Source organism: Musa acuminata, chromosome BXJ3-8 (genome assembly GCF_036884655.1).
Source record: "Musa acuminata AAA Group cultivar baxijiao chromosome BXJ3-8, Cavendish_Baxijiao_AAA, whole genome shotgun sequence".
Taxonomy (NCBI): Eukaryota; Viridiplantae; Streptophyta; class Magnoliopsida; order Zingiberales; family Musaceae; genus Musa; species Musa acuminata.
The window spans coordinates 38,410,315-38,423,819 of record NC_088356.1 but is presented as its reverse complement, the minus strand read 5'-3'; the positions used below and the strand labels follow the sequence as shown (position 1 = coordinate 38,423,819).

Here is a 13,505-nt window from a genome sequence, read left to right as displayed (position 1 = left end):
AATGAAGTCATCATCTAAAAATTTCTTCGTAAACATACAATGATCAGACATGTATGGTTCCAGGATGGGTGACCCCATGGGAAGTCCTCGTGTTGCACTCCTTTTTGCGCCCCGAGCGGCCAAAACCTCTCCCGTCGACCTCCGAGGCGATGGTTTTGGGCCTCGGAATTCGCCGTGACCGCTACGCAGTCAGTCTCGTGGGGCTCGGAGAGAGCTTTCCGGAATGGGGCCGCAATAGCGATTCCGAGTTCGTTCGAGAAAGTCCCGATGGTTTCGGCGCGCGCTTGCCGTGTCCGGTACGCGGTCGGCCTCGTGGGCATCGGAGAGATCCGACGATGGCGATTCCGAGATCGTTCGAGAGGTTTCGGGGCGCGCAATGGGCTCCGGTCGTCGATATGCGCCGTCCGCGACGTGCACAAAGGCGAGGGACGACGCACACAAAACGAGTGCGATCATACCAGCACTAAAGCACCGGATCCCATCAGAACTCCGAAGTTAAGCGTGCTTGGGCGAGAGTAGTACTAGGATGGGTGACCCCCTGGGAAGTCCTCGTGTTGCACTCCTTTTTGCGCCCCGAGCGGCCAAAAGACTTACTTAAAACTCTCCTTTAAGCTTTTCAATTTTTCCAGCATCATGGCCAACAGTAAATGTGTCATTAACATGTAAATGAAGTCATCATCTAAAAATTTCTTCGTAAACATACAATGATCAGACATGTATGGTTCCAGGATGGGTGACCCCATGGGAAGTCCTCGTGTTGCACTCCTTTTTGCGCCCCGAGCGGCCAAAACCTCTCCCGTCGACCTCCGAGGCGATGGTTTTGGGCCTCGGAATTCGCCGTGACCGCTACGCAGTCAGTCTCGTGGGGCTCGGAGAGAGCTTTCCGGAATGGGGCCGCAATAGCGATTCCGAGTTCGTTCGAGAAAGTCCCGATGGTTTCGGCGCGCGCTTGCCGTGTCCGGTACGCGGTCGGCCTCGTGGGCATCGGAGAGATCCGACGATGGCGATTCCGAGATCGTTCGAGAGGTTTCGGGGCGCGCAATGGGCTCCGGTCGTCGATATGCGCCGTCCGCGACGTGCACAAAGGCGAGGGACGACGCACACAAAATGAGTGCGATCATACCAGCACTAAAGCACCGGATCCCATCAGAACTCCGAAGTTAAGCGTGCTTGGGCGAGAGTAGTACTAGGATGGGTGACCCCCTGGGAAGTCCTCGTGTTGCACCCCTTTTTGCGCCCCGAGCGGCCAAAAGACTTACTTAAAACTCTCCTTTAAGCTTTTCAATTTTTCCAGCATCATGGCCAACAGTAAATGTGTCATTAACATGTAAATGAAGTCATCATCTAAAAATTTCTTCGTAAACATACAATGATCAGACATGTATGGTTCCAGGATGGGTGACCCCATGGGAAGTCCTCGTGTTGCACTCCTTTTTGCGCCCCGAGCGGCCAAAACCTCTCCCGTCGACCTCCGAGGCGATGGTTTTGGGCCTCGGAATTCGCCGTGACCGCTACGCAGTCAGTCTCGTGGGGCTCGGAGAGAGCTTTCCGGAATGGGGCCGCAATAGCGATTCCGAGTTCGTTCGAGAAAGTCCCGATGGTTTCGGCGCGCGCTTGCCGTGTCCGGTACGCGGTCGGCCTCGTGGGCATCGGAGAGATCCGACGATGGCGATTCCGAGATCGTTCGAGAGGTTTCGGGGCGCGCAATGGGCTCCGGTCGTCGATATGCGCCGTCCGCGACGTGCACAAAGGCGAGGGACGACGCACACAAAACGAGTGCGATCATACCAGCACTAAAGCACCGGATCCCATCAGAACTCCGAAGTTAAGCGTGCTTGGGCGAGAGTAGTACTAGGATGGGTGACCCCCTGGGAAGTCCTCGTGTTGCACTCCTTTTTGCGCCCCGAGCGGCCAAAAGACTTACTTAAAACTTTCCTTTAAGCTTTTCAATTTTTCCAGCATCATGGCCAACAGTAAATGTGTCATTAACATGTAAATGAAGTCATCATCTAAAAATTTCTTCGTAAACATACAATGATCAGACATGTATGGTTCCAGGATGGGTGACCCCATGGGAAGTCCTCGTGTTGCACTCCTTTTTGCGCCCCGAGCGGCCAAAACCTCTCCCGTCGACCTCCGAGGCGATGGTTTTGGGCCTCGGAATTCGCCGTGACCGCTACGCAGTCAGTCTCGTGGGGCTCGGAGAGAGCTTTCCGGAATGGGGCCGCAATAGCGATTCCGAGTTCGTTCGAGAAAGTCCCGATGGTTTCGGCGCGCGCTTGCCGTGTCCGGTACGCGGTCGGCCTCGTGGGCATCGGAGAGATCCGACGATGGCGATTCCGAGATCGTTCGAGAGGTTTCGGGGCGCGCAATGGGCTCCGGTCGTCGATATGCGCCGTCCGCGACGTGCACAAAGGCGAGGGACGACGCACACAAAACGAGTGCGATCATACCAGCACTAAAGCACCGGATCCCATCAAAACTCCGAAGTTAAGCGTGCTTGGGCGAGAGTAGTACTAGGATGGGTGACCCCCTGGGAAGTCCTCGTGTTGCACTCCTTTTTGCGCCCCGAGCGGCCAAAAGACTTACTTAAAACTCTCCTTTAAGCTTTTCAATTTTTCCAGCATCATGGCCAATAGTAAATGTGTCATTAACATGTAAATGAAGTCATCATCTAAAAATTTCTTCGTAAACATACAATGATCAGACATGTATGGTTCCAGGATGGGTGACCCCATGGGAAGTCCTCGTGTTGCACTCCTTTTTGCGCCCCGAGCGGCCAAAACCTCTCCCGTCGACCTCCGAGGCGATGGTTTTGGGCCTCGGAATTCGCCGTGACCGCTACGCAGTCAGTCTCGTGGGGCTCGGAGAGAGCTTTCCGGAATGGGGCCGCAATAGCGATTCCGATTTCGTTCGAGAAAGTCCCGATGGTTTCGGCGCGCGCTTGCCGTGTCCGGTACGCGGTCGGCCTCGTGGGCATCGGAGAGATCCGACGATGGCGATTCCGAGATCGTTCGAGAGGTTTCGGGGCGCGCAATGGGCTCCGGTCGTCGATATGCGCCGTCCGCGACGTGCACAAAGGCGAGGGACGACGCACACAAAACGAGTGCGATCATACCAGCACTAAAGCACCGGATCCCATCAGAACTCCGAAGTTAAGCGTGCTTGGGCGAGAGTAGTACTAGGATGGGTGACCCCCTGGGAAGTCCTCGTGTTGCACTCCTTTTTGCGCCCCGAGCGGCCAAAAGACTTACTTAAAACTCTCCTTTAAGCTTTTCAATTTTTCCAGCATCATGGCCAACAGTAAATGTGTCATTAACATGTAAATGAAGTCATCATCTAAAAATTTCTTCGTAAACATACAATGATCAGACATGTATGGTTCCAGGATGGGTGACCCCATGGGAAGTCCTCGTGTTGCACTCCTTTTTGCGCCCCGAGCGGCCAAAACCTCTCCCGTCGACCTCCGAGGCGATGGTTTTGGGCCTCGGAATTCGCCGTGACCGCTACGCAGTCAGTCTCGTGGGGCTCGGAGAGAGCTTTCCGGAATGGGGCCGCAATAGCGATTCCGAGTTCGTTCGAGAAAGTCCCGATGGTTTCGGCGCGCGCTTGCCGTGTCCGGTACGCGGTCGGCCTCGTGGGCATCGGAGAGATCCGACGATGGCGATTCCGAGATCGTTCGAGAGGTTTCGGGGCGCGCAATGGGCTCCGGTCGTCGATATGCGCCGTCCGCGACGTGCACAAAGGCGAGGGACGACGCACACAAAACGAGAGCGATCATACCAGCACTAAAGCACAGGATCCCATCAGAACTCCGAAGTTAAGCGTGCTTGGGCGAGAGTAGTACTAGGATGGGTGACCCCTTGGGAAGTCCTCGTGTTGCACTCCTTTTTGCGCCCCGAGCGGCCAAAAGACTTACTTAAAACTCTCCTTTAAGCTTTTCAATTTTTCCAGCATCATGGCCAACAGTAAATGTGTCATTAACATGTAAATGAAGTCATCATCTAAAAATTTCTTCGTAAACATACAATGATCAGACATGTATGGTTCCAGGATGGGTGACCCCATGGGAAGTCCTCGTGTTGCACTCCTTTTTGCGCCCCGAGCGGCCAAAACCTCTCCCGTCGACCTCCGAGGCGATGGTTTTGGGCCTCGGAATTCGCCGTGACCGCTACGCAGTCAGTCTCGTGGGGCTCGGAGAGAGCTTTCCGGAATGGGGCCGCAATAGCGATTCCGAGTTCGTTCGAGAAAGTCCCGATGGTTTCGGCGCGCGCTTGCCGTGTCCGGTACGCGGTCGGCCTCGTGGGCATCGGAGAGATCCGACGATGGCGATTCCGAGATCGTTCGAGAGGTTTCGGGGTGCGCAATGGGCTCCGGTCGTCGATATGCGCCGTCCGCGACGTGCACAAAGGCGAGGGACGACGCACACAAAACGAGTGCGATCATACCAGCACTAAAGCACCGGATCCCATCAGAACTCCGAAGTTAAGCGTGCTTGGGCGAGAGTAGTACTAGGATGGGTGACCCCCTGGGAAGTCCTCGTGTTGCACTCCTTTTTGCGCCCCGAGCGGCCAAAAGACTTACTTAAAACTCTCCTTTAAGCTTTTCAATTTTTCCAGCATCATGGCCAACAGTAAATGTGTCATTAACATGTAAATGAAGTCATCATCTAAAAATTTCTTCGTAAACATACAATGATCAGACATGTATGGTTCCAGGATGGGTGACCCCATGGGAAGTCCTCGTGTTGCACTCCTTTTTGCGCCCCGAGCGGCCAAAACCTCTCCCGTCGACCTCCGAGGCGATGGTTTTGGGCCTCGGAATTCGCCGTGACCGCTACGCAGTCAGTCTCGTGGGGCTCGGAGAGAGCTTTCCGGAATGGGGCCGCAATAGCGATTCCGAGTTCGTTCGAGAAAGTCCCGATGGTTTCGGCGCGCGCTTGCCGTGTCCGGTACGCGGTCGGCCTCGTGGGCATCGGAGAGATCCGACGATGGCGATTCCGAGATCGTTCGAGAGGTTTCGGGGCGCGCAATGGGCTCCGGTCGTCGATATGCGCCGTCCGCGACGTGCACAAAGGCGAGGGACGACGCACACAAAACGAGTGCGATCATACCAGCACTAAAGCACCGGATCCCATCAGAACTCCGAAGTTAAGCGTGCTTGGGCGAGAGTAGTACTAGGATGGGTGACCCCCTGGGAAGTCCTCGTGTTGCACTCCTTTTTGCGCCCCGAGCGGCCAAAACCTCTCCCGTCGACCTCCGAGGCGATGGTTTTGGGCCTCGGAATTCGCCGTGACCGCTACGCAGTCAGTCTCGTGGGGCTCGGAGAGAGCTTTCCGGAATGGGGCCGCAATAGCGATTCCGAGTTCGTTCGAGAAAGTCCCGATGGTTTCGGCGCGCGCTTGCCGTGTCCGGTACGCGGTCGGCCTCGTGGGCATCGGAGAGATCCGACGATGGCGATTCCGAGATCGTTCGAGAGGTTTCGGGGCGCGCAATGGGCTCCGGTCGTCGATATGCGCCGTCCGCGACGTGCACAAAGGCGAGGGACGACGCACACAAAACGAGTGCGATCATACCAGCACTAAAGCACCGGATCCCATCAGAACTCCGAAGTTAAGCGTGCTTGGGCGAGAGTAGTACTAGGATGGGTGACCCCCTGGGAAGTCCTCGTGTTGCACTCCTTTTTGCGCCCCGAGCGGCCAAAAGACTTACTTAAAACTCTCCTTTAAGCTTTTCAATTTTTCCAGCATCATGGCCAACAGTAAATGTGTCATTAACATGTAAATGAAGTCATCATCTAAAAATTTCTTCGTAAACATACAATGATCAGACATGTATGGTTCCAGGATGGGTGACCCCATGGGAAGTCCTCGTGTTGCACTCCTTTTTGCGCCCCGAGCGGCCAAAACCTCTCCCGTCGACCTCCGAGGCGATGGTTTTGGGCCTCGGAATTCGCCGTGACCGCTACGCAGTCAGTCTCGTGGGGCTCGGAGAGAGCTTTCCGGAATGGGGCCGCAATAGCGATTCCGAGTTCGTTCGAGAAAGTCCCGATGGTTTCGGCGCGCGCTTGCCGTGTCCGGTACGCGGTCGGCCTCGTGAGCATCGGAGAGATCCGACGATGGCGATTCCGAGATCGTTCGAGAGGTTTCGGGGCGCGCAATGGGCTCCGGTCGTCGATATGCGCCGTCCGCGACGTGCACAAAGGCGAGGGACGACGCACACAAAACGAGTGCGATCATACCAGCACTAAAGCACCGGATCCCATCAGAACTCCGAAGTTAAGCGTGCTTGGGCGAGAGTAGTACTAGGATGGGTGACCCCCTGGGAAGTCCTCGTGTTGCACTCCTTTTTGCGCCCCGAGCGGCCAAAAGACTTACTTAAAACTCTCCTTTAAGCTTTTCAATTTTTCCAGCATCATGGCCAACAGTAAATGTGTCATTAACATGTAAATGAAGTCATCATCTAAAAATTTCTTCGTAAACATACAATGATCAGACATGTATGGTTCCAGGATGGGTGACCCCATGGGAAGTCCTCGTGTTGCACTCCTTTTTGCGCCCCGAGCGGCCAAAACCTCTCCCGTCGACCTCCGAGGCGATGGTTTTGGGCCTCGGAATTCGCCGTGACCGCTACGCAGTCAGTCTCGTGGGGCTCGGAGAGAGCTTTCCGGAATGGGGCCGCAATAGCGATTCCGAGTTCGTTCGAGAAAGTCCCGATGGTTTCGGCGCGCGCTTGCCGTGTCCGGTACGCGGTCGGCCTCGTGGGCATCGGAGAGATCCGACGATGGCGATTCCGAGATCGTTCGAGAGGTTTCGGGGCGCGCAATGGGCTCCGGTCGTCGATATGCGCCGTCCGCGACGTGCACAAAGGCGAGGGACGACGCACACAAAACGAGTGCGATCATACCAGCACTAAAGCACCGGATCCCATCAGAACTCCGAAGTTAAGCGTGCTTGGGCGAGAGTAGTACTAGGATGGGTGACCCCCTGGGAAGTCCTCGTGTTGCACTCCTTTTTGCGCCCCGAGCGGCCAAAAGACTTACTTAAAACTCTCCTTTAAGCTTTTCAATTTTTCCAGCATCATGGCCAACAGTAAATGTGTCATTAACATGTAAATGAAGTCATCATCTAAAAATTTCTTCGTAAACATACAATGATCAGACATGTATGGTTCCAGGATGGGTGACCCCATGGGAAGTCCTCGTGTTGCACTCCTTTTTGCGCCCCGAGCGGCCAAAACCTCTCCCGTCGACCTCCGAGGCGATGGTTTTGGGCCTCGGAATTCGCCGTGACCGCTACGCAGTCAGTCTCGTGGGGCTCGGAGAGAGCTTTCCGGAATGGGGCCGCAATAGCGATTCCGATTTCGTTCGAGAAAGTCCCGATGGTTTCGGCGCGCGCTTGCCGTGTCCGGTACGCGGTCGGCCTCGTGGGCATCGGAGAGATCCGACGATGGCGATTCCGAGATCGTTCGAGAGGTTTCGGGGCGCGCAATGGGCTCCGGTCGTCGATATGCGCCGTCCGCGACGTGCACAAAGGCGAGGGACGACGCACACAAAACGAGTGCGATCATACCAGCACTAAAGCACCGGATCCCATCAGAACTCCGAAGTTAAGCGTGCTTGGGCGAGAGTAGTACTAGGATGGGTGACCCCCTGGGAAGTCCTCGTGTTGCACTCCTTTTTGCGCCCCGAGCGGCCAAAAGACTTACTTAAAACTTTCCTTTAAGCTTTTCAATTTTTCCAGCATCATGGCCAACAGTAAATGTGTCATTAACATGTAAATGAAGTCATCATCTAAAAATTTCTTCGTAAACATACAATGATCAGACATGTATGGTTCCAGGATGGGTGACCCCATGGGAAGTCCTCGTGTTGCACTCCTTTTTGCGCCCCGAGCGGCCAAAACCTCTCCCGTCGACCTCCGAGGCGATGGTTTTGGGCCTCGGAATTCGCCGTGACCGCTACGCAGTCAGTCTCGTGGGGCTCGGAGAGAGCTTTCCGGAATGGGGCCGCAATAGCGATTCCGAGTTCGTTCGAGAAAGTCCCGATGGTTTCGGCGCGCGCTTGCCGTGTCCGGTACGCGGTCGGCCTCGTGGGCATCGGAGAGATCCGACGATGGCGATTCCGAGATCGTTCGAGAGGTTTCGGGGCGCGCAATGGGCTCCGGTCGTCGATATGCGCCGTCCGCGACGTGCACAAAGGCGAGGGACGACGCACACAAAACGAGTGCGATCATACCAGCACTAAAGCACCGGATCCCATCAAAACTCCGAAGTTAAGCGTGCTTGGGCGAGAGTAGTACTAGGATGGGTGACCCCCTGGGAAGTCCTCGTGTTGCACTCCTTTTTGCGCCCCGAGCGGCCAAAAGACTTACTTAAAACTCTCCTTTAAGCTTTTCAATTTTTCCAGCATCATGGCCAACAGTAAATGTGTCATTAACATGTAAATGAAGTCATCATCTAAAAATTTCTTCGTAAACATACAATGATCAGACATGTATGGTTCCAGGATGGGTGACCCCATGGGAAGTCCTCGTGTTGCACTCCTTTTTGCGCCCCGAGCGGCCAAAACCTCTCCCGTCGACCTCCGAGGCGATGGTTTTGGGCCTCGGAATTCGCCGTGACCGCTACGCAGTCAGTCTCGTGGGGCTCGGAGAGAGCTTTCCGGAATGGGGCCGCAATAGCGATTCCGATTTCGTTCGAGAAAGTCCCGATGGTTTCGGCGCGCGCTTGCCGTGTCCGGTACGCGGTCGGCCTCGTGGGCATCGGAGAGATCCGACGATGGCGATTCCGAGATCGTTCGAGAGGTTTCGGGGCGCGCAATGGGCTCCGGTCGTCGATATGCGCCGTCCGCGACGTGCACAAAGGCGAGGGACGACGCAAACCAAACGAGTGCGATCATACCAGCACTAAAGCACCGGATCCCATCAGAACTCCGAAGTTAAGCGTGCTTGGGCGAGAGTAGTACTAGGATGGGTGACCCCCTGGGAAGTCCTCGTGTTGCACTCCTTTTTGCGCCCCGAGCGGCCAAAAGACTTACTTAAAACTCTCCTTTAAGCTTTTCAATTTTTCCAGCATCATGGCCAACAGTAAATGTGTCATTAACATGTAAATGAAGTCATCATCTAAAAATTTCTTCGTAAACATACAATGATCAGACATGTATGGTTCCAGGATGGGTGACCCCATGGGAAGTCCTCGTGTTGCACTCCTTTTTGCGCCCCGAGCGGCCAAAACCTCTCCCGTCGACCTCCGAGGCGATGGTTTTGGGCCTCGGAATTCGCCGTGACCGCTACGCAGTCAGTCTCGTGGGGCTCGGAGAGAGCTTTCCGGAATGGGGCCGCAATAGCGATTCCGAGTTCGTTCGAGAAAGTCCCGATGGTTTCGGCGCGCGCTTGCCGTGTCCGGTACGCGGTCGGCCTCGTGGGCATCGGAGAGATCCGACGATGGCGATTCCGAGATCGTTCGAGAGGTTTCGGGGCGCGCAATGGGCTCCGGTCGTCGATATGCGCCGTCCGCGACGTGCACAAAGGCGAGGGACGACGCACACAAAACGAGTGCGATCATACCAGCACTAAAGCACCGGATCCCATCAGAACTCCGAAGTTAAGCGTGCTTGGGCGAGAGTAGTACTAGGATGGGTGACCCCCTGGGAAGTCCTCGTGTTGCACTCCTTTTTGCGCCCCGAGCGGCCAAAAGACTTACTTAAAACTCTCCTTTAAGCTTTTCAATTTTTCCAGCATCATGGCCAACAGTAAATGTGTCATTAACATGTAAATGAAGTCATCATCTAAAAATTTCTTCGTAAACATACAATGATCAGACATGTATGGTTCCAGGATGGGTGACCCCATGGGAAGTCCTCGTGTTGCACTCCTTTTTGCGCCCCGAGCGGCCAAAACCTCTCCCGTCGACCTCCGAGGCGATGGTTTTGGGCCTCGGAATTCGCCGTGACCGCTACGCAGTCAGTCTCGTGGGGCTCGGAGAGAGCTTTCCGGAATGGGGCCGCAATAGCGATTCCGAGTTCGTTCGAGAAAGTCCCGATGGTTTCGGCGCGCGCTTGCCGTGTCCGGTACGCGGTCGGCCTCGTGGGCATCGGAGAGATCCGACGATGGCGATTCCGAGATCGTTCGAGAGGTTTCGGGGCGCGCAATGGGCTCCGGTCGTCGATATGCGCCGTCCGCGACGTGCACAAAGGCGAGGGACGACGCACACAAAACGAGTGCGATCATACCAGCACTAAAGCACCGGATCCCATCAGAACTCCGAAGTTAAGCGTGCTTGGGCGAGAGTAGTACTAGGATGGGTGACCCCCTGGGAAGTCCTCGTGTTGCACTCCTTTTTGCGCCCCGAGCGGCCAAAAGACTTACTTAAAACTCTCCTTTAAGCTTTTCAATTTTTCCAGCATCATGGCCAACAGTAAATGTGTCATTAACATGTAAATGAAGTCATCATCTAAAAATTTCTTCGTAAACATACAATGATCAGACATGTATGGTTCCAGGATGGGTGACCCCATGGGAAGTCCTCGTGTTGCACTCCTTTTTGCGCCCCGAGCGGCCAAAACCTCTCCCGTCGACCTCCGAGGCGATGGTTTTGGGCCTCGGAATTCGCCGTGACCGCTACGCAGTCAGTCTCGTGGGGCTCGGAGAGAGCTTTCCGGAATGGGGCCGCAATAGCGATTCCGATTTCGTTCGAGAAAGTCCCGATGGTTTCGGCGCGCGCTTGCCGTGTCCGGTACGCGGTCGGCCTCGTGGGCATCGGAGAGATCCGACGATGGCGATTCCGAGATCGTTCGAGAGGTTTCGGGGCGCGCAATGGGCTCCGGTCGTCGATATGCGCCGTCCGCGACGTGCACAAAGGCGAGGGACGACGCACACAAAACGAGTGCGATCATACCAGCACTAAAGCACCGGATCCCATCAGAACTCCGAAGTTAAGCGTGCTTGGGCGAGAGTAGTACTAGGATGGGTGACCCCCTGGGAAGTCCTCGTGTTGCACTCCTTTTTGCGCCCCGAGCGGCCAAAAGACTTACTTAAAACTCTCCTTTAAGCTTTTCAATTTTTCCAGCATCATGGCCAACAGTAAATGTGTCATTAACATGTAAATGAAGTCATCATCTAAAAATTTCTTCGTAAACATACAATGATCAGACATGTATGGTTCCAGGATGGGTGACCCCATGGGAAGTCCTCGTGTTGCACTCCTTTTTGCGCCCCGAGCGGCCAAAACCTCTCCCGTCGACCTCCGAGGCGATGGTTTTGGGCCTCGGAATTCGCCGTGACCGCTACGCAGTCAGTCTCGTGGGGCTCGGAGAGAGCTTTCCGGAATGGGGCCGCAATAGCGATTCCGAGTTCGTTCGAGAAAGTCCCGATGGTTTCGGCGCGCGCTTGCCGTGTCCGGTACGCGGTCGGCCTCGTGGGCATCGGAGAGATCCGACGATGGCGATTCCGAGATCGTTCGAGAGGTTTCGGGGCGCGCAATGGGCTCCGGTCGTCGATATGCGCCGTCCGCGACGTGCACAAAGGCGAGGGACGACGCACACAAAACGAGTGCGATCATACCAGCACTAAAGCACCGGATCCCATCAGAACTCCGAAGTTAAGCGTGCTTGGGCGAGAGTAGTACTAGGATGGGTGACCCCCTGGGAAGTCCTCGTGTTGCACTCCTTTTTGCGCCCCGAGCGGCCAAAAGACTTACTTAAAACTTTCCTTTAAGCTTTTCAATTTTTCCAGCATCATGGCCAACAGTAAATGTGTCATTAACATGTAAATGAAGTCATCATCTAAAAATTTCTTCGTAAACATACAATGATCAGACATGTATGGTTCCAGGATGGGTGACCCCATGGGAAGTCCTCGTGTTGCACTCCTTTTTGCGCCCCGAGCGGCCAAAACCTCTCCCGTCGACCTCCGAGGCGATGGTTTTGGGCCTCGGAATTCGCCGTGACCGCTACGCAGTCAGTCTCGTGGGGCTCGGAGAGAGCTTTCCGGAATGGGGCCGCAATAGCGATTCCGAGTTCGTTCGAGAAAGTCCCGATGGTTTCGGCGCGCGCTTGCCGTGTCCGGTACGCGGTCGGCCTCGTGGGCATCGGAGAGATCCGACGATGGCGATTCCGAGATCGTTCGAGAGGTTTCGGGGCGCGCAATGGGCTCCGGTCGTCGATATGCGCCGTCCGCGACGTGCACAAAGGCGAGGGACGACGCACACAAAACGAGTGCGATCATACCAGCACTAAAGCACCGGATCCCATCAGAACTCCGAAGTTAAGCGTGCTTGGGCGAGAGTAGTACTAGGATGGGTGACCCCCTGGGAAGTCCTCGTGTTGCACTCCTTTTTGCGCCCCGAGCGGCCAAAAGACTTACTTAAAACTCTCCTTTAAGCTTTTCAATTTTTCCAGCATCATGGCCAACAGTAAATGTGTCATTAACATGTAAATGAAGTCATCATCTAAAAATTTCTTCGTAAACATACAATGATCAGACATGTATGGTTCCAGGATGGGTGACCCCATGGGAAGTCCTCGTGTTGCACTCCTTTTTGCGCCCCGAGCGGCCAAAACCTCTCCCGTCGACCTCCGAGGCGATGGTTTTGGGCCTCGGAATTCGCCGTGACCGCTACGCAGTCAGTCTCGTGGGGCTCGGAGAGAGCTTTCCGGAATGGGGCCGCAATAGCGATTCCGATTTCGTTCGAGAAAGTCCCGATGGTTTCGGCGCGCGCTTGCCGTGTCCGGTACGCGGTCGGCCTCGTGGGCATCGGAGAGATCCGACGATGGCGATTCCGAGATCGTTCGAGAGGTTTCGGGGCGCGCAATGGGCTCCGGTCGTCGATATGCGCCGTCCGCGACGTGCACAAAGGCGAGGGACGACGCACACAAAACGAGTGCGATCATACCAGCACTAAAGCACCGGATCCCATCAGAACTCCGAAGTTAAGCGTGCTTGGGCGAGAGTAGTACTAGGATGGGTGACCCCCTGGGAAGTCCTCGTGTTGCACTCCTTTTTGCGCCCCGAGCGGCCAAAAGACTTACTTAAAACTCTCCTTTAAGCTTTTCAATTTTTCCAGCATCATGGCCAACAGTAAATGTGTCATTAACATGTAAATGAAGTCATCATCTAAAAATTTCTTCGTAAACATACAATGATCAGACATGTATGGTTCCAGGATGGGTGACCCCATGGGAAGTCCTCGTGTTGCACTCCTTTTTGCGCCCCGAGCGGCCAAAACCTCTCCCGTCGACCTCCGAGGCGATGGTTTTGGGCCTCAGAATTCGCCGTGACCGCTACGCAGTCAGTCTCGTGGGGCTCGGAGAGAGCTTTCCGGAATGGGGCCGCAATAGCGATTCCGAGTTCGTTCGAGAAAGTCCCGATGGTTTCGGTGCGCGCTTGCCGTGTCCGGTACGCGGTCGGCCTCGTGGGCATCGGAGAGATCCGACGATGGCGATTCCGAGTTCGTTCGAGAGGTTTCGGGGCGCGCAATGGGCTCCGGTCGTCGATATGCGCCGTCCGC

General features: G+C 55.2%; 20 non-coding genes across 20 annotated transcripts; all 20 read left to right on the top strand.

The window, feature by feature from the left end:
• The first annotated feature begins 444 nt into the window (after positions 1 to 444).
• On the top strand, positions 445 to 563 carry LOC135646912 (5S ribosomal RNA). The gene has a single exon (XR_010499664.1). It is a non-coding gene; the product is annotated as a 5S ribosomal RNA (ribosomal RNA).
• A 546-nt stretch (positions 564 to 1,109) lies between these two features.
• On the top strand, positions 1,110 to 1,228 carry LOC135646293 (5S ribosomal RNA). The gene has a single exon (XR_010499050.1). It is a non-coding gene; the product is annotated as a 5S ribosomal RNA (ribosomal RNA).
• Positions 1,229 to 1,774: 546 nt separating this feature from the next.
• On the top strand, positions 1,775 to 1,893 carry LOC135646899 (5S ribosomal RNA). Its single transcript, XR_010499652.1, has one exon. It is a non-coding gene; the product is annotated as a 5S ribosomal RNA (ribosomal RNA).
• A 546-nt stretch (positions 1,894 to 2,439) lies between these two features.
• LOC135647011 (5S ribosomal RNA) lies at positions 2,440 to 2,558 on the top strand. Its single transcript, XR_010499758.1, has one exon. It is a non-coding gene; the product is annotated as a 5S ribosomal RNA (ribosomal RNA).
• Positions 2,559 to 3,104: 546 nt separating this feature from the next.
• On the top strand, positions 3,105 to 3,223 carry LOC135646887 (5S ribosomal RNA). Its single transcript, XR_010499641.1, has one exon. It is a non-coding gene; the product is annotated as a 5S ribosomal RNA (ribosomal RNA).
• Positions 3,224 to 3,769: 546 nt separating this feature from the next.
• LOC135647233 (5S ribosomal RNA) lies at positions 3,770 to 3,888 on the top strand. Its single transcript, XR_010499975.1, has one exon. It is a non-coding gene; the product is annotated as a 5S ribosomal RNA (ribosomal RNA).
• A 546-nt stretch (positions 3,889 to 4,434) lies between these two features.
• Positions 4,435 to 4,553, top strand: LOC135646875 (5S ribosomal RNA). The gene has a single exon (XR_010499630.1). It is a non-coding gene; the product is annotated as a 5S ribosomal RNA (ribosomal RNA).
• Positions 4,554 to 5,099: 546 nt separating this feature from the next.
• LOC135646864 (5S ribosomal RNA) lies at positions 5,100 to 5,218 on the top strand. Its single transcript, XR_010499619.1, has one exon. It is a non-coding gene; the product is annotated as a 5S ribosomal RNA (ribosomal RNA).
• Positions 5,219 to 5,561: 343 nt separating this feature from the next.
• On the top strand, positions 5,562 to 5,680 carry LOC135646853 (5S ribosomal RNA). The gene has a single exon (XR_010499608.1). It is a non-coding gene; the product is annotated as a 5S ribosomal RNA (ribosomal RNA).
• A 546-nt stretch (positions 5,681 to 6,226) lies between these two features.
• On the top strand, positions 6,227 to 6,345 carry LOC135646841 (5S ribosomal RNA). The gene has a single exon (XR_010499597.1). It is a non-coding gene; the product is annotated as a 5S ribosomal RNA (ribosomal RNA).
• A 546-nt stretch (positions 6,346 to 6,891) lies between these two features.
• LOC135646830 (5S ribosomal RNA) lies at positions 6,892 to 7,010 on the top strand. Its single transcript, XR_010499586.1, has one exon. It is a non-coding gene; the product is annotated as a 5S ribosomal RNA (ribosomal RNA).
• Positions 7,011 to 7,556: 546 nt separating this feature from the next.
• Positions 7,557 to 7,675, top strand: LOC135646818 (5S ribosomal RNA). Its single transcript, XR_010499575.1, has one exon. It is a non-coding gene; the product is annotated as a 5S ribosomal RNA (ribosomal RNA).
• A 546-nt stretch (positions 7,676 to 8,221) lies between these two features.
• On the top strand, positions 8,222 to 8,340 carry LOC135647010 (5S ribosomal RNA). The gene has a single exon (XR_010499757.1). It is a non-coding gene; the product is annotated as a 5S ribosomal RNA (ribosomal RNA).
• Positions 8,341 to 8,886: 546 nt separating this feature from the next.
• Positions 8,887 to 9,005, top strand: LOC135646806 (5S ribosomal RNA). The gene has a single exon (XR_010499563.1). It is a non-coding gene; the product is annotated as a 5S ribosomal RNA (ribosomal RNA).
• A 546-nt stretch (positions 9,006 to 9,551) lies between these two features.
• LOC135646795 (5S ribosomal RNA) lies at positions 9,552 to 9,670 on the top strand. The gene has a single exon (XR_010499552.1). It is a non-coding gene; the product is annotated as a 5S ribosomal RNA (ribosomal RNA).
• Positions 9,671 to 10,216: 546 nt separating this feature from the next.
• Positions 10,217 to 10,335, top strand: LOC135646782 (5S ribosomal RNA). The gene has a single exon (XR_010499538.1). It is a non-coding gene; the product is annotated as a 5S ribosomal RNA (ribosomal RNA).
• A 546-nt stretch (positions 10,336 to 10,881) lies between these two features.
• Positions 10,882 to 11,000, top strand: LOC135646771 (5S ribosomal RNA). Its single transcript, XR_010499525.1, has one exon. It is a non-coding gene; the product is annotated as a 5S ribosomal RNA (ribosomal RNA).
• A 546-nt stretch (positions 11,001 to 11,546) lies between these two features.
• On the top strand, positions 11,547 to 11,665 carry LOC135646760 (5S ribosomal RNA). Its single transcript, XR_010499512.1, has one exon. It is a non-coding gene; the product is annotated as a 5S ribosomal RNA (ribosomal RNA).
• A 546-nt stretch (positions 11,666 to 12,211) lies between these two features.
• Positions 12,212 to 12,330, top strand: LOC135646749 (5S ribosomal RNA). The gene has a single exon (XR_010499500.1). It is a non-coding gene; the product is annotated as a 5S ribosomal RNA (ribosomal RNA).
• A 546-nt stretch (positions 12,331 to 12,876) lies between these two features.
• On the top strand, positions 12,877 to 12,995 carry LOC135646738 (5S ribosomal RNA). The gene has a single exon (XR_010499489.1). It is a non-coding gene; the product is annotated as a 5S ribosomal RNA (ribosomal RNA).
• The last annotated feature ends 510 nt before the right edge of the window (positions 12,996 to 13,505 follow it).